General features: G+C 34.8%; 1 protein-coding gene across 8 annotated transcripts in view; it reads right to left on the bottom strand.

The window, feature by feature from the left end:
* Positions 1 to 26,717, bottom strand: part of LOC125658411 (5-hydroxytryptamine receptor 1-like) — a 141,670-nt gene that overhangs the window by 74,195 nt on the left and 40,758 nt on the right. For 6 of the 8 annotated variants that reach the window (XM_056148627.1, XM_048889658.2, XM_056148628.1 and 3 more), the window contains one exon: positions 22,552 to 22,623. The exons of the other annotated variants lie outside the window; for them this stretch is intronic. The gene's annotated coding sequence lies outside the window, so the exon portion shown is untranslated. The remainder of the gene's footprint in view (positions 1 to 22,551; positions 22,624 to 26,717) is intronic. 8 annotated transcript variants of the gene reach the window in all.

Below are 26,717 nucleotides of genomic sequence, written 5' to 3'. Positions count from 1 at the left end.
ATTTGTATGCAAATCTTTGATACCCTCTTGTGTCCTACCCTACTCCCGAGGGCTATGATTTTAACAAACTTGAATCTGCACTATATCAGGAAGATTTCATGTAAATTTGTACTTTCCTAGCCCAGTGGTTCTTGAGAAGAAGATTTTTAAAGAGTTTCCCTACATATTTATATGTAAAACTTTGATCCACTATTGTGGCCCCATCCTATCCCCGGGGCCATGCTTTTTACAAACTTGAATCTGCACTAAGTCAGAAAGCTTACATGTAAATCTGTACTTTCCAAGCCCCATTGGTTTTTGAGAAGAACTTTAAAGATTTTCCCTATACATTTGTATGTAAAACTTTTGATCCCCTGTTGTGGTCCCATACTACCTCCGGGACCCATGCTTTTAACAAATTGAATCTGCTATATGTTAGGAAGCTTTCGTGTAAATCTCAACTTTTCTGGCTCAGTGGTTCTTGAGAAGAAGATTTATAAAAAATTTCCATATATATTTGTATATAAAACTTTGATCCCCTATTGTGGTCTCATCCTACCACCAGGGGTCATGATTTTAACAAGCTTGAATCTGTTCTATCTCAGGAAGCTTTCAAGTAAATTTCAGCTCTTCTGGCCCAGTGACTCTTGCGAAGAATATTTTTAAATGACCCAACTTTATTTCGCATTTTGTGATTTTCTCCTCTTTGAAAGAGGCATGGACCTTCATTTTTAATTAACAAACTTGAGAGCCCTGCACCCAAGGATGCTTTTTGCCAAGTTTGGTTGAAATTGGCAAAGTGGTTCTGGGGAAGAAGTCGAAAATGTAAAAAGTTCACAGACACACGAACAACAGGCGATCAGGAAAGCTCACTTGAGCTGTCAGCTTAAGTGAGCTAAAACTCATTGGAGTCCTTTACCACAATACCTCCATTATTACAGTCATATAACAGTGCGACATTTAACTCTGGACACGACAAAAGTCCGGAGTTTCGCCAACCCTTTTATTAAGGATACAAATAAACCCTTTACAAAAAAAGATGGGATTTTATGTTCACAAGACATGCACCAACATTTACACTTGTAACTATTGTAGTTTTTAAGATATTTCACCTGAAATCAAAAAATCCCATGGGATTTTGGAGGGATTTTTAATCCCACTTGGGGGATTTTCACTCCCACCAAAAATCCTGTGGGAGAAAAAATATAATTTCTCCCATAGGATTTTAACTCCCATATTTAAACTTATTATGGGATACAATGTCCCATAGGAGGAAATGTCCCATAATGAACATGAAATGGCAGTAAATATCCTATTTGAGCATGAATGGGAATAGATATCCCAAATAAAGCACAGGATGGGATTTTTATTCCATGAATATAACAATAAAACAGAAAATTGTATCTTAAAAAGTGTTGTTTGTCATGATTCTTAAAATATACTTAAAAGCCAAGGCATGACATTAATTTTTAAATATATATAGTAATTATAAACTCTTATGTGTCGGCCTATGTGTTTGTGAATAAATGTCTAAAAAACATGAGAGATAATAAAGGATATTAGAGCTCTGCATTACTAAACTTTTCCCCATGCAATTTTAATTGTATACATATAACCTTGCACAAAAATCTCCATATAAAATTGGACGGGACTATATTATTGCAACAAGCAGACAAGAACACTATGAAATACTCATTCACACACGGGCACTGTAAGTTAATGTAAATATATAGTATGTGCATGTATAAATATATATACATGCACATACTACATGTATCTATTTACATCAACTTCCATTGCCCGTGCATTCACATGCAGTTGCTCACATTCACTATTCACAACCCTTCATATGTCGTCAGGTGTTAAAATATGTTCACAGGAACCGGTAATTTGTCAGTGTATTAATAATAGTGTGGGTATACCATATACCGTACCATCCCCTAATCAGCTGCTATTGGGGGGGGGGGGGGGGGGGGGGGGGGGGGGGGGGGGGGGGGGGGGGGGGGGGGGCTACAAGGGCTGATACTTCGTTTCAAAATAGTTCTTAAAATTATCGTCACCCACCATCCTTGTGGTTTTATAAAGGTTAGCAGTATTATTACTACATATTAAATTACCAGTTCCTGTGATATGTTGTTGAATTACGGAATAGGCCTAACTTACAACTTGTTTAGTGTTTACATATTCTAAAATTAGTGTTAAGTGCTTACGGTGAAAGATGAACTCTGCTAGGTGATGCTAAGTTGTTTAGTGAACCGAATCAGACATCTCAAATAAGATTCTCGATTATTTAACAACACAAGAATCGTTTTACAAAATGCATGCTTCGGTCCATCTTTCCCTCCCTTCTACAATCGTATTCATTCTCAAGTCAAAGTACTTTCTCCGATTGCTACCATTACCTTAAGCGTCGAAAAGACTTTGACAGGCGTGTCAGAATAAACGGTTAACAGACGTCTCGACTCTAGGGAAGTTCGGCTCTAAATGTTCTAAACATCTCGAGCGATTTTATAGTGATAAACTTCTATGATTTTCGACATTTGTGTATCAATGTTTTATGAATATTGTAGACTTTTTTACTTATAAAGCAAAGCAATGTTATCGCAAATTTTTAGGTCTACTTACAAATGTATTAACCCCGAGATCCGCCACTAATTAGTTACACAAGTTGTGTGGTTACAACAGTCTTCACTTATCATTTTAATTTCATTGGATGATAAAATAGATGACGTTAATATTTTGAATACCTTGTATACGCAAAAGAATTTAACTATACGATGTTTATTTTTCAAATTATAACTTCAGTGGCGAATGGGCGGATCCCCCGTCCCATTCCCATCCCTCACGCATAATACTAATTATTTCCCCAGCCACTTAATGACCAGATATACACGACTATTGAATGTAAAGCACTTTTCAGTCATTGTGTACTCCCAATTAATTAACAATCTACCCTCGTAAATCATAATCGTTACGCTTCGTTGGACATGAAACCTTAAATCAATCCATTGACACTACTTAGTCAACGATTTTGTATTGTGATACATTTCTATGATTTCGGACATTTATATATCAGGATTATCTGATTTATTTATCAGTGTTCAAAAAGCAAAGTACATGTACCATTACAACGATTTTATACCTACTTCTTATAATACCCCCCTGGATCCTCCACTAGCTAAATTAATTCTGGTGATGCCTATAACAGCGGTACGTACATGTACTCACCTATCATTCTAACTTATTGAAAGTTAAAATAAATGTAGATATAATGTAAACATTTTGAATACTATATATATATATATATCATATGATGAAGGCATGCCTTCATCATATGATGTTATGATGTTTATTAACTTTAGTGGTGGATAACCGAGAACGACACCCCACCCCTACTTCGCACAATTCAATTTCTAATATTGACAAGCGGCCCATTTTGACCAGATAGACATTACCCTTGAACGTAAAACACTGGTCAGTCATTGTGTATTTCTAATAAACAAACTTCATCATTGAATACAGACCGTTATGTTGCCATTGACACTACTTAGTCGTGAGTTGATTTTGTAGGTGATAGATTCCTATGATCTTTACTCGTATGTTTCATTGCTTATTTGGAGTTTTTATTTGTTTTGTTTTTCCCCCTTCTTCTTCTTCTTCTTCAAGAGCAAAGTATTGATATTGCAGTTTAACCCCCTGGAACCGCCAGTTATTAGGTAGACGTATTGTGTTGATCTACTAATTAGGTAAATGAAGTCAATGGATATCTGCGGTAATATTTAGCGTTATTCACTTTTAATATTAGCTTCCTAACTATATTGAAAGTTGAAATAAACAACGTTAACATTTCGAATACTTTAAATATCTAGGATACATAATCATACGAGGATTATTTTTTAATATTTTGAAATTAGAAAAACAACTTTAGAGGCGGAGGAGCGGAAGCCATCCCTCTTCCTGCAGGATTTATGGTCCAAAATTGACAAAAGGCTCGTTTTGACCAGATAGAAATGGCACTTTCAAACGGAAAATATTGGTCAGTCATTGTGTACTTCCAATTAAAAAAACTACTCCCATTGTAACTCTACTTAGTCCCTGGTATTCTACAATGTACAATTTGAATATTTCATATCTGTATGGTATAAACAGTCACACGATGTTTAGTTCGGAAATAAAAAAAAAATGTAGTGGGGACACTGGTCAGTCATTGTGTATTCCCAATTAACAAACTACCCTTTTAAATCCTACTCGTTACGGTTCGTCAGACATGACAACATATCCGAACTAGTCTTGTATGTATGGATGTACTTGTTTATTGTAATTAAGGTCTGCTTCGCAATGAAAACCTGTTATCATTGACAATTAATTGTTATTCCACTTAGTCATCGATTTTTTATGTGATACATTTCTATGATCACGGACATTTATATATATATCAGGGTTGTCTTGTCAGGGTTTATTTATCATTATTCCAAAAGCAAAGTACTGTTATCACGATTTTATGCCTACTTCTTACCCCTCTGGATCCGCCACTAGCTAGATAATTTTGGTGATGCCTATAACAGCGGTACTCATCTATCATTGTAACATTATTGGAAGTTAAAATACAAGTAGATATAATGTTAACATTTTGAATACTTTACATATATACATGTTAAGGAATTCATCATATGATGTTTATTAACTTTAGTGGTGGATGACTGAGAGCGAACATCCCCCTCTCCCTCGCACAATTCAATTTCTAGAATTGACAAGTGGCCCATTTTTACCCTTGAACGTAAAGCACTGGTCAGTCATTGTGTAATTCCAATTAACGAACTTCACCATTGAGTCCTAACCGTTACGCTTCGTCAGACACTAACCCACTAATACTACCTAGATACTGATTTTGTACGTGATAAATTCCTGTGATCTTTACTAGTATGTTTCATTGTTTATTTGGAGTTTCTATTTGTTTGGGTTTTCTATTTTCTTCTTCTTCAAAAGTAAAGTATTCATATTGCAATTTAACCCCCTGGATCCGCCACTTTTTTAAGTAAATGTATAAATATAATTGTGTTGATCTATAATAATTAGGTAAATGAAGTCAATGGATATCTGCGGTAATATTCAGCGTTATTCACTTAGCTTCCTAACTATATTGGAAGATGAAATAGACAACGTTAACATTTTGAATAATTTAAATATTTAGAATAGATAATCGTGTTTATTTTTGAATATTTTGAAATTTAAAAAAAAAAAACTTTAGCGGCGGAGGAGCAGAAGCCACCCCTCCTCCTGCAGGATTTATTGTCCAAAATTGACAAAAGGCTCGTTTTGACCAGATAGAAATGGCACTTGAACGGAAAATACTGATCAATCACTCTACTTAGTCCCTGATATTCTATACAATGTACAATTTCAATACTATATGTACAGGAAATAATCACACGGATATAAAAAAAAAAATAGAGTGGCCCAACTGGTCAGTCATTGTGTATTCTCAATTAACAAACTATCCTTTTAAATCCTAGTCGTTACGCTTCGTCAGACACGACAACATAACAGATTGACCCTAACCGAACAAGTCTTGTAATTAAGGTCTTCTGCTTCCAAATGGAAACCTGAATAAGATATCATTAAGGTCTTCCGTTTCCAACGGAAGATTCCGTTGTTCTTGACACTACTTAAATAATAATAATAAAATTAAAAAAAATAGTGGTCCCACTAGTCAGTCATTTTGTATTCCCAATTAACAAACTACCCTATTAAATTCTACACGTTACGCTTCGTCAGATACGAGATCATAAGTCATTGACCCTAACCTATCTAGTCTAGTATATATGGGTTTTTTGATTACTGTAATTCAGGTCCTCCGCTTCCAACTGAAGACCTCATTGTTATCTCTGTTATCATTATGGTCTTCCGCTTCCAAAGAAAGATTTCGTTGTTATTTTTGACACTACCTAGAGACATAATCTCGAACATTTATGTATTGATGATTTGTTGTTTGTTGTAATTTTTGGTGGAAGCTTTACTGGAGTTGAAATAGTTACGGTTGATATTGGAAATAGATTTTACAATGAAGAACTAATACTGTCTTCATTACTAGGAAAACTTTAGTAGCGGACTGATCAAAGCACCCACCCTTTCCCCAACCCCTCGACCAGCCATCACGTATAGTTCATTTTCCAAAATATATAGATGCAACACTTGATCGTAAAATAGTGATCAATCAATGCATATTCCTAATCAACAAAATACCTTTAAAAGTGCGACATTTAACTCTGGACACGATAAAAGTGCGGAGTTTTTTGTCTATGACAACCACATATTTTCTTCAATAAAAACACTGAAATTTCACTCTGTCATTAAATGTACGTATACGACGCGATCTAATCAAGCCGGCATAGAGGCGCCCCATGCGAAAATTACCCTTATCAAATGTTACATACTTCGGATTTTTATTGAGCTTAATCCTAAATAATGCACATCTAGATAATTTTCTAAAAATATATGAAACTTTTTACTTGTATCAAAATTCTTTCTGTTTTATATCTTCTAAATTTTACCATAGAGTTAACTAACAGTCTCACTTGCGGAATTAAGGGGTGTGGAGATCGCACGATCGCACGATTTGAGCAATTTCCTTTTTATAAAAAATCATAAGATGGTGATTGTTCACGATACACACACACAAAAATAATCAGAAGAATTACTGGGTCTAAATAAGCAAGAGAATTCTAGTAATAGAAATGGAAACAGATACATAGCTAAAATGTAAGAATGGGGGTGTACTGTCATTTAGGGGGAATTTCTATATTGGGACGGTTTTTCCAAGGGGGGTTGGGTTGGACCCGGGTTAATTCTTCGTAAGGGGAAATTCTATTCCAGGCCCATCTTTCCGGGGGGAATGTCTATCCCGGGCCCGTTTTTCCGGAGGGAAAGTCTATGCGGGGGAGAATCTTATGCTTTACAAATGGAAATCTTCAATTCAAAATACCCAGTCTAAGCTTCGATGATTCTGGCTGTATGAACTTCGTAATATTAGGGGTGGGTCCAGGAAATGCGGTTACAGGGAGGGGGCGCCACATTATGAGGCAGGGGGTCTGGGGGCCGCCTTGAGGCCCACAGTGGATCCAGAGCAAAGCGCTGGTGGAGTTCAGCGGGGCGAAGCCCCTGGAAGCTCCGGGATTTTACAGGGCTTGAAATATGTCTTCTATTTAGTCATTTGTGAAATTAATAAAATGACTCAAATTTTATGGGTTTTAGAACAAAATTAAGTTCTCCCAATAAAGTAATGCAAGAAATCAAAAGATTTTGTCATTTATTTCTCCGGGAGTGGAAGAAATTATTGCTTCTTTTATCGTTTAGTACATTTTTCTAAACAAGATACCGCGATTTACCTTAAATTTGAAAATTTTAGGGGGGGGGGGGGGGTTGCACTGAATATAGGTGTATGGAAATGTATAGATCTATGTACGTGCATTTTAATAACCAATTGGGACTTCACTTCAGAGTAACACAAACTGGGACTAAAGCATGCAATTCCTAACACTAAAAACTGGTCTGAATCCCCCCCCCCCCCCACTCGCTTATATACCCTACAAAATTTACCTGCAATATTACATAGTATTTACTAATGTCAATTATTATAAGTTCTTTTCATTAAAAACATGGAATTTACAAATGGATGAAAAATACAAATTTCACTACATAGACTTAGGTGTACAAGTGGTTTTCGTCAAGTTTCCGCACTCATTTTTCATCTTGATAGCTTTCTCCCTGCAAAAACTTGGTGTGTCCTGCTGAAACTTGATATATCTACGTTGTTTTCAAGTAGTTTCCGCAACGACAATTTGCTGAAAGCTGATCAAGTTTGCGCAAATTTCGGTTTGCAGAAACTGTTCTGTTTTAGTATGCACATTGCTATACTGATAGTCTACCGCAAAGTTTTGATAAGTTTCCGCAATATTTTAGTTCTGTATCAGTTTGTACAATATGGTGTATACCAATTTTCAGCTTTGTGGAAACTTACTGAGACTTTATCATCGCCATGTAATTATAATAGGATGTTTGTGTTGCAATCAATATATAGAATTTTTAAAAAGATAACTGAAAACACTCGGACTAAATGCAAAGACAGCCTGTTACATGTATATTATAATTTACGGAATGTGTTTTACCCCTTTCGTTGTTAGTCTCACCCCCTCCCTTTGGAGGGATGGTGGTGGTGGTGGTGTCCATTTGTACTAATGAAGTATCACCTATAAGGTGTCAGTATATTCTGGTAGATTATTGCAATATACATCAGTGGCGGATTTAGAGGGGGCGTAGGCGGAGAAATAAATGACAAAATCTTTTAATTTTTTTTAATTACTTTATTGGGAGAACTTAATATTTCCCCCCAAAAAAACCTTAAAATTTGGGTCATTTTATTAATTTCACCTTATTAAATTGATAGAAAATACATGTAGTACAAATGACTAAATAGGAGAAATATTTCAAGCCCCATAAAATTTGTAAAACCCAGGAGTTTCCGGGGGCTTCGCCCCCTGGGCCCCAACCAGGGCTTCGCCATGGACCCACTGCCTCATAAAGTGGCGCCCCGTAACCACAATTCCTGGATCCGCCCCTGTACATGTAGATATGAGGAGATACTGTCTGTATAAGTTGATAGCTCATCAAACGCACCTCCTGCGATGTGAAAGTGAAAATAGCTGCAATCCTCGCCGGCGGAATTATGGTAAGGTTCAATTTCAGCAACTATTTGCGATAATGTGCTCCACGAAGATTTCCTTAAAGATTACAATTATTCTAAATGAACCCTGTGCTTCCTAATCCCCGTAATGTAGTTCTTGTTCATCAGTGGCGGATCGAGAGGGTTGTAGTCACTCCACTTTACTTCCATAGTTTTAAACAAAACTGGTCATTTTACCAGTTTGCGATATTCACCCATCTTTGGGGCCGGGGCGGAATAGGCACAAACTTGGGTCGCAATCCGCTCATCCTTTAAACAATTCCTGGATGCGCCCTTGCCCACAGGCACCTTAAATATGGATATTACTACCCCCCCCCTCAACTTTTTTTCATATTTTTTTTTATGGGAATAATTTCTCTGAAGTGTATGAATTCGTAGTCTATTTCATCCCTCTTCGATTCATGTAATCGTTTCACGTTTTTTTTTTGTAAGCTTTAGAGATTGTCCTTCTACCGGTATAGAGATTGGCCTTCTACCGGTATAATAAAATTCATTTTATTATATACCAGTAGAAGGCCAATCTCTAAATACATGTATCCATACTTCCGGTGCCTGTGCCCTTGCCCGTGGAGAACAATACGTAAAGTGCACTTGTAAATATATTACCATTTTGTCTGTAATGATATTTCAGGGCCGTAAATTAACCTTCAATTTGGAGGAGGCAGGAAATTAGGCGGGGGTCTGGGGGCCGACGAGGCCCCCAGACGCTGAGCACATTTTGTGCACACTGAACACGTTTCGTGCAAAATCCTTGATTCTAGGGCCTTCTAAGATGTTACTTGACTAACTCATTCTAAAAGAAAGATTTGGAATGCTTTTTAAGGGAGGTATCATGTTCTTAGTTATTGGAAACAACATAAATTCTAATGAACTTTAAATTTTAATTTTTTTTGGCTCAAAAGTTGGAGGAGGCAGCTGCCTCCTCCGCCTCCATGTAATTTACGGCCCTGTATTTACGGGTGTATTCAATACCACCTCCTAATAAAAACACGGGGGTGGGGGGGGGGTGGTATCGTATAGACTCTCATTATTATCATTACAAACAAAATTACCGGTTCCTGTGATTAGACAAATATTGATTTATATTCACAAAATAAAAATTAAATCAAAATCGGAACCAGGAAAGCTTAATTGATTCCCAACTACATGGAAATGGACATAAGATTTTAATAGTGATATTGTTTAGCTACAGTTCATAATGCATAAGATATGATTGCAAAAGTCTATCTGTTAGTTGGATAATATCTTGTATACAATATAAGAATTTCATAAGTTAACATCAGGGACCTATATACTAACTAGTATATAGGTCCCTGTTAACATCAACACTGTTCCAAGTATCTGATTTAAATCATTACTTCTTTTTACTGGCTAACAATTTATATTTCTATTAATTTGTCTTGAAAATGAAAAATCCATCGTACCACTGGACTTGTTTATAAAATGAAATTGATCCAACTTTGCCCCAAAATCACAGATTAAACAGTGGCGGATCTAGACCTCACTGTGTGTGTGTGGAGGGGGGGGGGGGCTTTTTTGGTCAAGCAAAGGAGATATGGTTTTGGTATTAAATGTTAATGAGAATTGAAACATCCATACTTCTTCATTATACTAGCCCGAATATTTAGAAATAATTGTCAAAGTGCACAAATGATCTTCCAAAGATTTGGCCTAAAAGCAAAATATGCTTGACCTGGACCATTTAAATTGGCTTTAAAAGTGTTTCAGGTGTTTTCCCCCAAAAAGTCACTAAAATGATTTTAAAAGATTTGAGATGACCTTATAGAAATTAACAAATTTTGCACTAATCAAAATTTATAATCCATAGTTTTGAAATGTTTGAGTGGAGTATGAATGGTTGGTATGAGTGATTATATATCAATTGTACATCTTACCTTTAAAAGTATATATTATGATGCACTTAATTTCTATTTGTACAAATAAATTAAAAAAAATTAAGCCTAAAAAAAATAATTTAAAAAAATTATTATAATCCGAGGATTAATGTGCATTAAATTATACTTTGTTGTACAATATGAAAAAGGTACAAATTAAACAAATAATAGAAAGAGATTACATATCTTAATGGTAGTATAAGTTAACCACATTCACTAACTGCAAAATTGTAGCTCTCTGAGAAAATATTGGGACAGATCTGTACCAATTAATATTTTCTCAGAGAGCTACAGTTCTGCAGCTATTGCATTCACATGATTATGAATTTCACAATATTTCATATGAATTTAAACGTAAAAATTAAAATGTATCCTTTGTCTTTGTATTGGGTGATGTATATTGCAACATAATTTTCAATGTTCATGCTGAGAATTGCTTTGCCATTATTTTCCAAATATCACCATATAAGCCTACAATATTACATATTATGTATCAAATGAATTATTTATAATATTGACTGAAATAGCATGATATGTTGATCATGATATGAAATGCTTATAAAAGTATTAGATGGCAAATTACAACCTCACAAAGTCATTCACCCAGTAATTGTAGATAAGGAACAATGAGAAACAAAGTCAGGGGCTTGCTGAGCTGTAAAGAACATCCCATGTGTATTATACACAAAGGGATTAGTTGGGGTAAAATTCACCAGACAAAACCTGGGTACAGATATAAAAAAAAAATGGACAAAATGACCATGCAAGGACAAAGTCAATATTAGAAGTTTATTAAAGCATAATAACAAAATGTCACAGGACATAATACTGATTTTTATATAAATTCAGGGGGGAAATCTGTTCCTTTTGTAAAGTTTACAAAAATGCATGTGTAAAATATATGTTATATTTTTATGAGATTGTTTTTCAATTTTATACTATAGATTTTGATAATTATTATTAAATGCTTATTCCTTTTATCATATCTATTGCAAAATATGAATTAAAATAGGATTTTCTTTTACTGATATAGAATACTAATAGGCTTTGTAATCATTGGGTTTACAAATTGCTACACAAGATCTGACATTTTTCACATAGCTTCTGCGTGCATGCATGTCATTTGATTCCATATCAACATATCAATTAATAAGCAAGATTCAAAATGTGAAATTACTTTGAAAAAAAAAAAACACAACAAAAAACTTGATGACTGATAATCTATAATATGCATGATAGTTCAAATTTTCTTATGAATATATATGTATATCAAATGATATGTCAGAACAATCAATTTGCTATTATTGTACGTACATGTATATGCTTTCATAATTTTGCTGTTGTGTGATAATGAAATATTGTCAAATTAAAAAAAAATGTGAAATTACAATTTATTGTCCTTAGGTTTGTAATCAAGAATGAAGGAGTAAATGATAACCTAGTGGTGGATCCAGAGGGGGTGCTGGTTCAGGAAATTTTGCTAAAATAAAGTAAAAATAACACATTTTGAGGGTGGACCCCCCTCCCTTGATAACCAAAATTAATGGTAAAATTCCCCTCTCTCAAAAATTCCTGGATCCATCCCTGTAAGCATTAGACAATCATTAATTTGTCATTCCATTATTCATAATTTCTTCATTGGACACATGGAGGCCAACTCTCACATGTGTGTATATAGACATAATTCCAATTATTTTGAAAATAAAGAGGTCAAAGTACCAATTGAATTCAATATAAAATATATAAAGAATATCTTATCATGGATATAAAGATTAAAACATTTCAATCATGTTAATTAATAGATTTTTAGGTCAATTGATTCTCTCATGTGACCTATTGCTAGTGGTCAGCTTCTGTTGTGACAGTAAACAAAACATCAAGCTTGAAAATATCATGATTCCTAGGGTAGAAATTCTGACTCCAGGAGGAACCAAACTTGATATATAGTGTTTATGTGTAAAACATTTAAATTTAGATAACATCTTCCTTAATGCTATTGATACTTTTAGGTAAAGAAGGAACAGGTAATTGTAAATTTCATGACCTCTATCAGTGATAATAATAATAAAATTTATATACATGCAGCCTTATATAAAACAGTTTATTACTCTAAGGTGCTTTACACAATCTGATTAAAATAAGATCTTTGATCCGCTCCGTTATTGTTATGTCGTTTCAATAAGATCTTTGATCCGCTCCGTTATTGTTATGGAGAGGATCAAAGATCTTATTTATAACAATAACGGAGCGGATCAAAGATCTTATTTTAATGAGATTGTGCTTTACAAGGGCAAGAAGAGGAATGCAACAATAAAATAGAATTAAATGACATTATGACAACTTATACATGTATCTGTAAATTAAATTATCAAAATAAAACACTAATGGCTAAAAGTTGGTTGGTTTTTTGGGTGGTTTTTTTTTGGTATTTGATAATTAAAAACACAGTTTATATATACATGTTAGAATCTAAAGGTTTTGATACTAGCTTTAAAATAGATGGAACCAAAAATGGTCATAGTAATTACATGTCTTTATGATTTAAAAGAATCCTTCTTTAATTTTGTTGACACTAGAATATTATAAATGATGGATGCATTGTCAAGAAAAACAGAAAGATGTACAAAAATTGTGACACTTGCAACTCCAGGGTTCTGATTCAAGGTCAGATCCAAATAGTGTTAAAAGTGTATATCAAGTTTATAATTGTAAAATGTTTCATCAGTATAGACGCTTTTGGGGGAATGAATTACACCTTATACATGTATTATACTTCTACTGAATATTAGAATTTAGCATATAAATGCATGCCTAGAGCAAGAAAAGTTACTGTATTATATAGATTTCATTCATATTGAGGTTAGTAATACTTTTAACTAAATAACTCAGGTATTTAGTTAAGGTCAGTGTCTTGTTGATATTTTTGATGTGTGTATGCATGTACGTGTATGTGTGCGTGTGTGTGTGAAATACAAAAAAATCCATAAAGATTTGTTTCAGAGTTTTGAGTAGTGATCAGTTTTAGCAATCATCAACAGCTAGGGTATGAATCTGTACACTCATCTTTGTTAATTTCTAAAAAGACTTAAATTGCATTTCAAAAGTAGTCAAGTGTTATGTGAAGGAGATTTGAGGAACATATGTTCCTGCTAAATGTGTGTGATCATACATTTGGGGTGTCAATGGATGGAAAATCATCTGAAGATCGAAGTTTTGAAGAAATTGAAATACTTTATTGAATATTAATCAATCTTATTTTCATTCTAAAATCATGTACTCAAAGGAATTTTCTTTCAATTACATATGTAAGTGCATTAAATTGAATTATTTTTCTATTTCTTACTTACATTTAAAACAGTTATGTTTGTCATTTTGTTTCTCAAAGTAGAAAATATTTTCATGTAGATTTTTCTTCCAAGATTATTATTCCTTAGATTTCAATTTAGAACATTCAAGTAAAAGAAAATAAGACTCTAAAAAAGGAGGTCTCCATGTGAATTGAGAGAAAGAAACGGAAATTATAAATTCTGTGGTGACATTAAATTTCATTTCATAATTTTGCCAGCTATAATAAGGTATGATATGAGATTCAGGGTGGTACATTTATGTGCATACATGTACCTTGTATCTCCAATTGAAAATTGATTGCTTTAAATCAATTTCAACATTATGAATATCCTACAAAAGTAAAACATAATGATTTTAAAGTTTAAAAAACACATTGTTTCACTCCTGAAACCTTGACCTCACATGGATATATATTGGTATTTAGTGTTGGTAGGTTTTGGTTCTTTTTGGGTGGATTTTGGATAATGTAGTGAATTTCAGTTAGTTGTAGCACAGTAACATGGAGTGAGCTTGCTTGCTTCCTGATATCTAGTCAATCACTTTTTAAGACATACATATTTTTCAAACTTGCATTGCACATATTTGTTTACATTTTTGGTAGGAGTGTTTTATATGCTCACTATATATGTCATCTTCATATATAGATGTGTAATTGTTTGCAAAAAGAGGAGACATCTAAATTCCTAATAAAAATGATAATTACATTTAAATCATAATTGTGCACTTCATGTACTTTTTACATGCAAAATCATTTCATATAATTATATGGTTTTTGTATTTTCTGTCCATATCTGTAAGTCTGTCTGTCACAAAGTCTTAAATTGTGCATTAAAATGCTTCTCCTCCTGTATGGATTATCTGATAAACTTGAAACTTTGTACAATGCTTCATTGCCATTTGCAGATGTGAACATTGTTGGGAGAGGATTTATTGTTATCCTAAAAGTTATAGTGGTTCGATCCAAGAGGGATGCGGGTGTAAATAGCTTGTGACCATTTCTCCTAGTTGCAAACATATTGCAGAGTCTTGAATTTTTATTTTTTTTAAATTTTTTTTTTTATACAATACTTCATTATCATTTAATGATGTCTAGATTTCTCTGACCCAGGAATCTAATATTTTCCTAATATCTACAGTGGATCAAAAACAAGTATTTTAAGTGTTTTTTTTTTTTTTTTACCCTTTATTGAATAATCTTTGTAAAATTGCATGTGCAAAAGTAAAGATGCTTTGAAAATTCAATTACAAAATTAAACATTTCACTGGTTTGTTAAGGTACTCACTACACTAAAGCTTTATGACACTATGTTACAAGATGGCGATTTAAATGTTTTGGGAAAGTATTTGTATTGATCGATTTATTCGTCTATAACACCATAGCTAAGTGGTTAATTAATAAAGCATTGGGCAAGAGAGAGAGAGAGAGAGAGAGAGAGAGAGAGAGAGCATTGGGCTGGTGAACTACAGATCTTGAGCTCAAATCCACCAGTCTTTTGTTCATGTGTTGAAATAATATTTTTGAAAATCATGTTTTTATCCAAATTTGCATTTTTTGCTGTTTTTGGCATACACACTTATTGTATATCATCAGATCTTTTTTAAAATATTAAATCTATTTGTACTGATTTGAGAAACTATTTCCCGGTGTAGTGAGCCACCTTAAATGTAAACATAAAAAGACTCCAGTCTTTGTTTACATAACACAGAATGAAGGCTAAAATATTGTTTTTATTCCTGCATCCAGAAGGTTAAAATTTTGGCTGTGAACACAGATTCAGTTATACTTTTCATGTTTAACATTTAAAAAAATGAAAACAAAATTAAAAAAAAAAAAACAAAAAAAACGTAAACGTCCTGTTTGAGAATTTTTCACTTGTATGGAGACGTCACCATTGCCAGTGAAGGGCTGCAACATTTAGGTCTATGCTCGGTGCTTATGCCCTTTGTGTACCTTTGAGCAGGGGTGGATTAATATTGTGTCACACATTTAGGTAATGTCATATAACTGTAAACAATGTCTCTAGAGGATTTGGGTGTTGCTCAACCGGAAATGTAATAAATGAATGCATAAGATTGGATCATACTTCTTTTTGGACTAGAACATCCAGGACTGAACTTTCTTAGGGTCGAGATGTCTGTTAACCGTTTATTCGTATTTACCTGTCAAAGTCTTTTTGACGCTTCAGGTATAGGAGAAAGTACTTTGACTTCAGAATGAATGTGATTGTCAGAGGGAGAATGATGGACCGAAGCATGCATTTTGTAAAATGATTCTTGTGTTGTTAAATCTTCGAGAATCTTGTTGGAGATGTCTGATTCGGTTCACGAAACAACTTAGCATCATCTAGCAGTAGCAGATTTCCCCGTAAGCACTTAATTAACACTAATTTTAATATATTGTAAACAAATTGTAACTGTAAGCCAGGCTATTCCAAAATTCCACAACATATCAGAGGAACCGGTAATTTAGCCTGTACATAATGATAAGAGTAGGGGTATATACCACACACCCCTAATAAAAGCACTGGGATTACTGAATCAGAATGACAATTGGGGTGGGGACGATAAAAGCAGAATTTTCGAATTATTTTGAAGCGAAGTTTTGAGTAAGAAATGGTGCCATTCCTTTTGGGTTATTTTTTTCATTGGGGATGGTACCATAGGGCCTACTATTATTATTACAGACAAAAATACCGGTTCCTGTGAATATTCACACCTGACGACCTGTAAAGGGTTGTAAATAGAGAATGTGAACAGCTGCATGTAAATAAGTTAGTGTTCTAACTGCATAATTTAATACCGTTCAATTTTATTCTAATATTTTTGTGATAGGGTTATATGTATACAATTGAAATTGCATGGGAAAGAGTTTAGTAATGCAGAGCTCTAATATAATTTAATTTCTCATGTTGTTTAGACATTTATCCATTAACACATGTATAGGGCTACATAATTTAGGAATGTAATTACTAGATATAAAGTTAATGTCATTCCTTAGCTTGCAAGTAAATTCTTAAGAATCATGACAAACAACACTCTTTAAGATACAATTTTCTGCTTTATTACTATATTCATGGGATAAAAGTCCCCATCCTGTGTTTTATTTGGGATATTTATTCCCATTCATGCTCAAATAGGATATTCACTGCCATTTCATGTTCATTATGGGACATTTCCTCCTATGGGACATTGTATCCCATTTTGAATTTAAATATGGGAGTTAAAATCCTATGGGAGAAATTATATTTTTTCTCCCATGGGATTTTTGGTAGGAGTGAAAATCCCCCAAGTGGGATTAAAAATCCCTCCAAAATCCCATGGGATTTTTTGATTTCAGGTGAAATATCTTAAAAACTACAATAGTTACAAGTGTAAATGTTGGTGCATGTCTTGTGGACATAAAATCCCATCTTTTTTTGTAAAGGGTTTATTTGTATCCTTAATAAAAGGGTTGGCGAAACTCCGGACTTTTGTCGTGTCCAGAGTTAAATGTCGCACTGTTATATAGTGCACGTTCACCGAGAAGTGAATAAAAGAGACCACTGCAAAATAAAAAGCGAGGAAATTTGGTCAATTCAGTCTTAGATTTGTACACTGCACATAGAAGTGTTTCTGTAAGTGTGCTTTCCCCCTGTAAGTTAAATATATGCTGAATTTTTTTTTTTAAGTTTGATCTGAAAAATGAAAAAGTGAAGATAACGAAGTGTGGCAAACACGGACCCCCCCCCCCCCCCCCCCCCCCGATACACCAGAGGTAGGTCAAGGCATCCAAGAGGTACATGCATCCTCTGCCGACCGACCACACCCGCCGTGAACCCTGTATCTTGATAGGGCAAACAGAACAGTCAGCAGTTCAAATCAATGTGCAAAGAAAAGCCCAACAATCGGCATGACACACGCCAGACAGCTCTCATCCCAATGATAGGCCGCACCCGCAAAATAGATCACTACAGCGACCACAGAATTTGCGAAATGCTGGTTCCAAACGAGACTGCTGAAACCCCTGTAACATCAACCCATTTGTTGACAATATAAAGGATTACTGAAACTGAATATGCATTATATATGGTTTGTGGTTCATTTTGAGCTTAGAGTGATCTGCCCTTGGTTAGTACTATAAAAGGATTTTCAAAATAGCTATCGATTATTCGCTGTATCGTTTGTGTCCTTTAATGTAATACAGCAATATCTGCAATTCCCTGGCTTATAAAAACATCACAGACTTTATCAAATGGAGATATTTTCTGTAAAAGAAGACTGGTACACTATCGTGAAAATATTATGGATGACTTCCTTCTACAATATAGATATATATAACTTTAAAGGATATTATGCTATTTTTATTTTCCATTAAGTACCTAATGTGATTAGTTAAATTAGGATCCAAAATATAATTTTAAAAAGCGAGATAAGCCGCATTTACACAGGGGATTACATACTAGACAGTTCAATGCTAATGACGCAGGTAAACCTAGCTATGGAGGAGGTGGTGGTTAATTGAGAACGCCTTAAAAGCCAAAGAAAATGGAAGTGACACTGTCGGTCGTTAATAGATGGCGCGTGTCGAATGCCAGAATGCTGATTATAGTATTAATTGAGGTGTATAACTTGATCTATTGTTTACGCCTGAGAATATATGCTTCTGCGTAAAATCTACCTTCTAATCGGAAATGTGAATTTGTCTCCTGACACAAAATGTTGTAGGAAATAAGTCTGCTGATGACACCAATGCGGAAGGATTAGATCAGCTTTACAGATACTGACGGTGTTATGATTATGGTTTCTTTACAGTATCCATATCCTATTAAAAGATTTGCATTTTACAACCTTATTGATAGAGCAGTGACAATGTATAATTGCACAACGAGCTTAATGCTCGAGAAATCGAACACTACCGCATAATCGTAAAATAAATTTGCTGGACATACAGTGAAAGCAGTTAAATGAAACGCCTGTATTTTCGTTTAAAGTTGTACCTCACAACGCTATACTGCAAACAAGCTAACCCAAAGCTTTGATACGAAAGTACAGAAAGAGTGCAAGACAAATAAAGTACACGTGAACCTTCTTTGATCAGTTAAAACGAATCGTGAAATTCAAGGAGTTTATAAAACATAAAAAATTCCTTTCCCTGCATGAGATTTAGTAATTACCGTAAGTCAGCCAGAGCTACGGACTGTGAAAATTTCTGATCAAATTTTCATCGTCGAAGTTTCGAAATGAAATTAACGTGCATAATATATCGATCAAAACTATTGTAAATATTGTTTGCTGTCATCAAAGCTATTTTACAAGATGCAGTGCAGTTTTCTTTTGCATCTTTTTCCATCATCCACGAAGCAATGAAGTTTGTAAACGATCTCGGTGCTTTATTAGAGGTATCCTGCATAAAACAGCACCCGTCTTGTCCGTACCAAGCACTGAATTCTCAGGTCGTACTTATGGAGCCACGCTTCATGCGTGATAATGATTCTGTTCAAAACGAAATCTAAATTCTTCGGTTCGGAGGAATTGGAAAAGGGAAACTATTTAACAGGATCCTCATTCTTTTTATCTTTTCTGAATTCCGAAGAGTGCAACATTTCTCGTAGCCATGTTGTCCACTTTCACGAGTGTCGTTCAACATCTTTTTTTCATAATTTTCGTACATCTATCTTTAAGAGTGACGTCCAAACTTTTTTCATGTTATGGTCTGGCCGACTCGCAGATGACGCTCTGCATTCGTCCCAATGATGTTGTGGATGATGATCATGGAAGACGTACCGCACTTTCTTTTCCAATGATTTTTAATTGGACCCGATTCCATTCTCATGGTTCAGTGGGGATCCAGGTTAGAATAGGTCATCAGTACCCCTTGCTTGCCATAAAAGGCGACTAAATTGGAGGGGGGGGGGGGGGTCCTTCGAATGAGACCGCAAAAACCGAGGTCCCGACGATGGGGCACGATAAAAATCCCTCCCTGTTCGAAGGCCGTAAGCGCTGAGTATAGACCTAAATTTTGCACCCCTTCACCGGCAATGGTGAGATCTCTGTGTGAGTGAAACATTCTCGAGAAGGACTGTAAACAATATTATATGCAATCAATCAACTACGTTCAGCACCTGAATTTCCATTCGGCATTGACTACATATAATGCATTTTCTTGTATCTATCTTTTTTCTATATCTTCATGCACTTTGCTTGATTCCTCCCTAGTTCCAGCTTTCATACTAAACACAGATGTCCAGAAAATATGACTTCTAGTACGTTTTGTTTGGTGTGTCTTTCAGTGTTAATACTTTCCTATGCGCTACTTGCATCAATGATGTTGACATTTTTTCATTACGATTTTGAAAATGAGAAGAAATATCATGGAGTTAAAATTTAATTTTGCTAGAGACGTCAGATGTGAAGCAGAGCCATTCACTATTTAAAACTTGGACAGGTTAACTTCTATACAACTTCCGTCTGGACTTTTTTCAAAGCTTTACATATGTATATATCAATTTGCAAAAGCTTTTTTTGCACTTCATTCCTAATGACTACAGAAATAGAAACACAGACTTGTTAAAGAAATTGAAACATCTGTTTTGATTTTGGTAAATCTATTCAATATTTGAAATAGAAAGATTTGTTCAAAGCATGAACTAATTCAATTTAATTAATTTTCAACATCAGGGTCATGCATTAACATATGTACCTACTCTATACGGTATCCTAGTTTAACCTCGTGTGATTTTAAAGTTTTCAATTCACTCCCCACCCAGTATTTTTGTTTTTAAAATGGCACTTGTATAAAAAGATATTAGATTGTATCAGATAGAAAGAAAACGTGTAAATTGCGACTGTAGTTACCCTGTCCTGAAACCCACCACCACTAGCAAAGTAAAAGTAGAATAGCAGTCTTTTGAATACATGTAGCTGGACTTACGCCGAGTCTTCAGCGTTCAAAGAGAATATAATATTCTTTCCAAATGAGGCAGACGTGCAAATTCAAAGCAGCTTTTAAGCCTGCAAAATGTCGAATCCTGCTTTAATTAAGTGCCCATTCCTCGGTGTTCCTTCCGTACTAAATTGCCAAGCAAGCAGAGTGACAAAATGGCTCGTCTTGAACAAATTGAAACGTAACTTAAAGCTACAGTAACATTTAATCAATGTTCTAGAAAAAAATCATGTTTCCTTGCAAGTAATGAAAAGATGCTTTATTAGGACAATTAAGTTGTGATACACTTTCAAATAAAACAATAAGACAATTCTAAACTTGTTACACTTCCAAATGAAAGGTGAAGATAACGAACAATGATCAATCCCATAACTCCTATAAGCAATACAAAATAGAGAGTTGGGCAAACACGGACCCCTGAACATACCAGAGGTATAAAAGTATATTTCCTTTTATATACTGTATGTACCTGAAAACAGTTAATTGTTATATCCCGGATGATAATGAGAGCAGCAAAACGTCTTCCCTCAAGTTCAAATAATCGTACTTTAAAAATTACTGGAATGTATGAACATTTGGTATTTTACAGATATACGTATTTCATCATTGCCGAGATAATGTAGGAGGAGAAAGCGTCGATAAGCTATAGTTATCAAGTTTGTTATTCATCAATATTTCAATTGTTTAATATTACTCAAAATGTAAAAAGAGTGGGGAAAGTGTAAAGCTAACCCCTTCTTATAAGACATTTCAAACATATTGATCATTAGTTTCAAAAGTACAAAATTTATTTTTGAGCAATCTTCATAGAATGTTTTTTTCATTGATATAAAATCTAAAGCACTGAAAATTAAGCTGAAAAAAATATTTCCACTTGAATGCTCTAACTAACTTTTCTGTTGATGTTTGCGATATATGGGCAGGATGTAAGATTATAGGAATGATAAAATCATATGCATCGTTAAAGTTTTATGCATAAAAAGGTATATCATACAATTGTAATAATACACGAACCTTCCTTAAAATTTCAATCTTCATTAAGTATACATGTAACTGTTGGCACACGTAGCGTACTAAGAAACACCAATGCATGTACATAAGAAACAATTTCATTGGAGCATTTCTGAAAAATGTATGATCATAAAAAAGCTGTTTTAAAACCGATTTTGTTTCCTTCAATATATTGTATTTTTTAAAAATCTATTTACATTTACTATGTACTATATAGAAATACTATTGTGATATTATTCTCTTCGACGTTTTCGTGTAGTGTTTGTAAAAAATAATTCTTTGAAATTCGTGAATATAACTATAATGCATGATTTAAAAGAAACATGCTTCCCTTTGGAGACATGTAATAAACATTTGTAGACGGGGAATTCCAATACGAACAGATTTATTGGAATCCCCACGTGCATCTACGTTGCATTACACGAAACGCTGTGCACATTCTATTGCTCTTTGACTGTGACATAATGAATATCATTTATTTAAAACACGAGATCTGGAAAAGGAACAATGTCGAAGAAAAGTGTAATGGGCTCCTAATAGCTCTTCCATCAGACCATGATTGACACATATTATGGAAAACAATAGATACCCTGCCCGTGAATCTACTGGTAGACGCGAGTGCTAATGGAAACGAATGATTAAGCAAGTTTACTTACGCATGGTCAATGTTGTTTCAAATAGCAACACGAAAGGAAACCACGCTGTTGTCCTATAGAAAATTGTCCTCTCTAGCAAAACAAAAAGTAAGTTCTAATGAACACAGCACATATATATTGAAAGTGTCCTGTCTCGATCACTGCTTATAACATCGATCTAATTCTATTCCCACGTGTGTGTGTGTATATATCTCAGTCCGGGTGCTAGTAATGTTACCCGTGAATCATCACAACGTTCTATGGCAAACGGTGGGGGACCCTCTGGATTAATTGAATTAGTTTCGATTCCCAAAAGAAGCTGATGCATGGGTTAAAATAGGCACACTAGCCTTGTGTTGATAGTTTAAAAGTGCAACGAAGCAAAGACGAGACACAATGAGATGCCCCTGGTGTATTGAGCTGTAATGAAACAGTTATCTTACGTTAAAGATCTAACAAACGGTTTTGAAACATACATTTTTCAAAGCTGATACAAATTAAAGGGCTCTACTCAACTTATTACATACAAAACAAACACCGCGACAATTAACATTAGAGGGAGATTTAAATATTTGGTTACGATTTAATTCTTGAACTCCTTAAACTATTACAACATCTGGTCGCCGCGTGTTAAGTTTTAATTACAAAATAGTTCTAAATATAAAGTTTGAAATAATGATACATTTAAAGCAATGGGGGATTTTTTTCCCCCGGTCAGGATCGATGTCTTCCACAATGCTAGACCGAGTCTCGTGTATCGGGCAGTGAACGAGGCGACGGTGATTCGGAGACGGCCACTTTCTTCCTATCAATCTGATTTAATCAAACAGAAACACGTTTTACAATAAGCTATGGGTCGGCCACCTTTTTACGTTCCTATACATTTCTGAAGGTATTTGTAAAGGATTTGTATTCAAACGCCTAATCGATAAAATACAGGGGGATTTGGGAGTAGAGCGCACAAATCAAATTGATAAAATCAATTACTAACGCATCTAATATAGTTTTCGTTAGAAATGCTCATCAGTGGTAAATTAATAGGTAGGTCCCATATGGGCAACATTTGAGTTGTAGAAATGGAGATAGGGAAACGCTACGATGCCACTGGTAATCTCCTCTCAAGATATGGTATTATTATTTTTTTTTAAATACTAGAATGTAAATTCTATGCCAACCACAGGCAAAAAAGAAAGTTATCTTTAGCAGGATGGATTAGTGTCTAAAATGTTAATTAAGCATTGATTTGAATATCGATATACGGCACGCTATCTCTAATATAAATATGCCTAAGCAAAAGCCTCATTCTTACAGTGATGAGACGTCTAAATATAATTTTAATTATACACGTACGTTGATAATGAACACAAAACAGATACGTTCTACAATATAAGTGACATGTTTCCGTAACAAAGCACTAATCTTGGCAGTGACAGTATTTCAATATTTAGCACGTCCTCACCTCTTATACATTGGTCAGACTTTACGGTATTTAGTTCCATTGACATGTTATATTTCCGTAACAAAGGTGTAATATTGGCAGTGACAGTATTTCAATATATTCTCTATACATTTAGGGTATCCTTATTTCTTATGCACTGGTCAAATTTTGCGGTATTTAGTTCCATTGAAATGTTATGAAAACAACAAAAACGACGTTATCGACACGTTTTTACATTGTCTCTTTTGATCACGCAACTTCTCATATACAGATGTAGGATCAATTTTAGAAGACAAATAGCGTATAGTGATTTTAGAATTAAATGTCTTGCCTGTCATCTGAATGATATCAAAATGTACGCGTTATACATGTAGTTGTTGTCATGTTTCTAATCATCTGTCCACGCTATTTCTGTACCGTTCACACACCTTTGAAAATTCCCATGGTTACGTCATGTTAGTAGCTATTCATGAAACCATCTGACATTCCACGTCACACCGATATTCTATGCTAAACATTATGTCAGTGTGGATATACCGTACATGTATAGTGTTTTGATAATCCAGAATCCTCTTATGTCGGTATGATTATGTAGTGTTCTGATAATCCAGAATCCTCTTATGTCGGTATGATTATATAGTGTTTTGATAATTCAGATGCTCACTATGTTGGTACGACCATATGGTGTTGTAATAATTCAGGCTTACTCTATGTCGGTATGATTATATTACGTATTCAGTCTCATAATGTGTTGTTACGATTATATCATATCGTTCTAATAATGCAGGCTCATACTATGTTGTTACGATTATATCCTAGAGTTCTAATAATTCAGGCCCATACTATGTCGATACGATTATATAGCGTTCTAATAATTCAGGCTCATACTATGTCGATAAGATTATATAGCGTTCTAATAAATTAGATTCGTACTATGTCGATAAGATTATGTAGTGTTCTAATAAACCAGGCTCGTACTATGTCGATAAGATTATATAGCGTTCTAATAATTCAGGGCCGTACTATGTCGATACGATTATATAGCGTTCTAATAATTCAGGGTCGTACTATGTCGATAAGATGTTATAGTGTTCTAATAATTCCCTAGCACATAATGTTGGCATAGTTATATTGTGCTCTAATAATTCCAGCTCACACTATGTCGGTATGATTATATCATAATGATCCAATAACTCAGGCTCTTAATAGCTTGTTACGATTATATAGGGATCTAATAATTCACGCCCACACTATGTTGAGGTCATTAAGGTCATGTTCTGATATTCTCTATCTAATTTACGTCGGTACTGTAAATACAACGAACTTTACTGACCGCTCGGGTTAGGACGCTCGTTTCGCAACCGAGTTTCTATTCTCGATCGTGTCAAACCTAAGATGTTTGGCATAATAGTGACTTTCCTTCGCCAATCGCCCATATTAAAAGTGAAAGTCACGAGCCGTTTGGATATGACCTTCAAAACGGATGTCCCGTTCCACGGTATGCGTTCGTATGATAAAGAACCCTCACTGCTACGAACCTAGGCGCCCTATGTGTGGTACTTTCCTTTAAGATGGTGGCGTCTTTTCGTGGGTGACAAATTCTCAATTAGGACGTAAAACAATGCACAAGCATGAACACAACGGTAAGATGTTCCACATACTGATTACAACAAGTCAGTATCTCTTATTTTGATGACGTGTTGTTTTACATCGACTTGGTGATATTTCAGCGAACTAGCATCGACTATTTCTCTGCCTGATTATACAGAATCCAGCAATGAAAACCAAAGTCGTACGTCGTAATAAATCCATATGTACATGTATACAAATTGCGTCATGTCCGCATGAGGAGGTATTCTGAAGTAGTAGAAAATTATATTCTTAAAAAAATCCAAAAACCTTGGACGATGCTGTACATCAATTCAAAGGGTTGTGTAAATCTACACTACAAACTGTTAGCAATAGAGGTAAGTGATATGGATAAATACATATGTTATGTTCTTCGTATGCACTACTATGACTCGTGATATAGGACTTTGTCATACAAATGACCTTGTGATGCGGCCGGTGCTTTCACATTTAAGACGAAGCACATGACAAAGGAGACATTACTTCAAAAGCTGAATCTCCGCTACGCTTTCTACGACCTCCACGTCTATGGTGCCGTGCCAGGATCGTGAAGTTGTTTTTTTTTTAAATCGTCTTCAATTAGAATGTGACCACGAGTACGCTGTGATACTACATATAGTTCTTGTAAAACAATTTTGTTCACCCTTTTCCACTTTTCTACGCGTACACCATACTCTATACGTACAGTAACTACAATGTAGATCACTATGGTAGCATGAGAGCTCCTACTACTGAGTCACGTGGAAGAAGATGACATCACGCTAGCACTACGTAAATACCACAGTATTATGTCCTCGTGATCCTAGCGAGAGCGGCGACATCTTCGCTAGCCAAGTGTTTTCGGTCCACTCCGCTCCCCAGATGGAACGGCGACAGAACAAATGCGCGCACAATATAGTATGGTCGAATAACGCACGTCTAACTGGAGCGTGGCATTATATGCAAGCGTGACAGGTTAACGCAGTCAGTCCTACTCAGGTAGCAGGGGACAGTTTCGCACTATAGGCCCGGTCAACTTTTTCAAAAAATGGAATTACCCCGTATTTGAAGTGATATTACATGTGTAAAAATGTATACAATAATTTTAGGATGCATGTCAAATGTAGCTGAGTGCTTAGTA

The sequence above is a fragment of the Ostrea edulis genome, chromosome 9, assembly GCF_947568905.1.
Source record: "Ostrea edulis chromosome 9, xbOstEdul1.1, whole genome shotgun sequence".
In the NCBI taxonomy this organism is placed as follows: Eukaryota; Metazoa; Mollusca; class Bivalvia; order Ostreida; family Ostreidae; genus Ostrea; species Ostrea edulis.
This window is presented reverse-complemented; position numbering and strand designations above follow the sequence as displayed.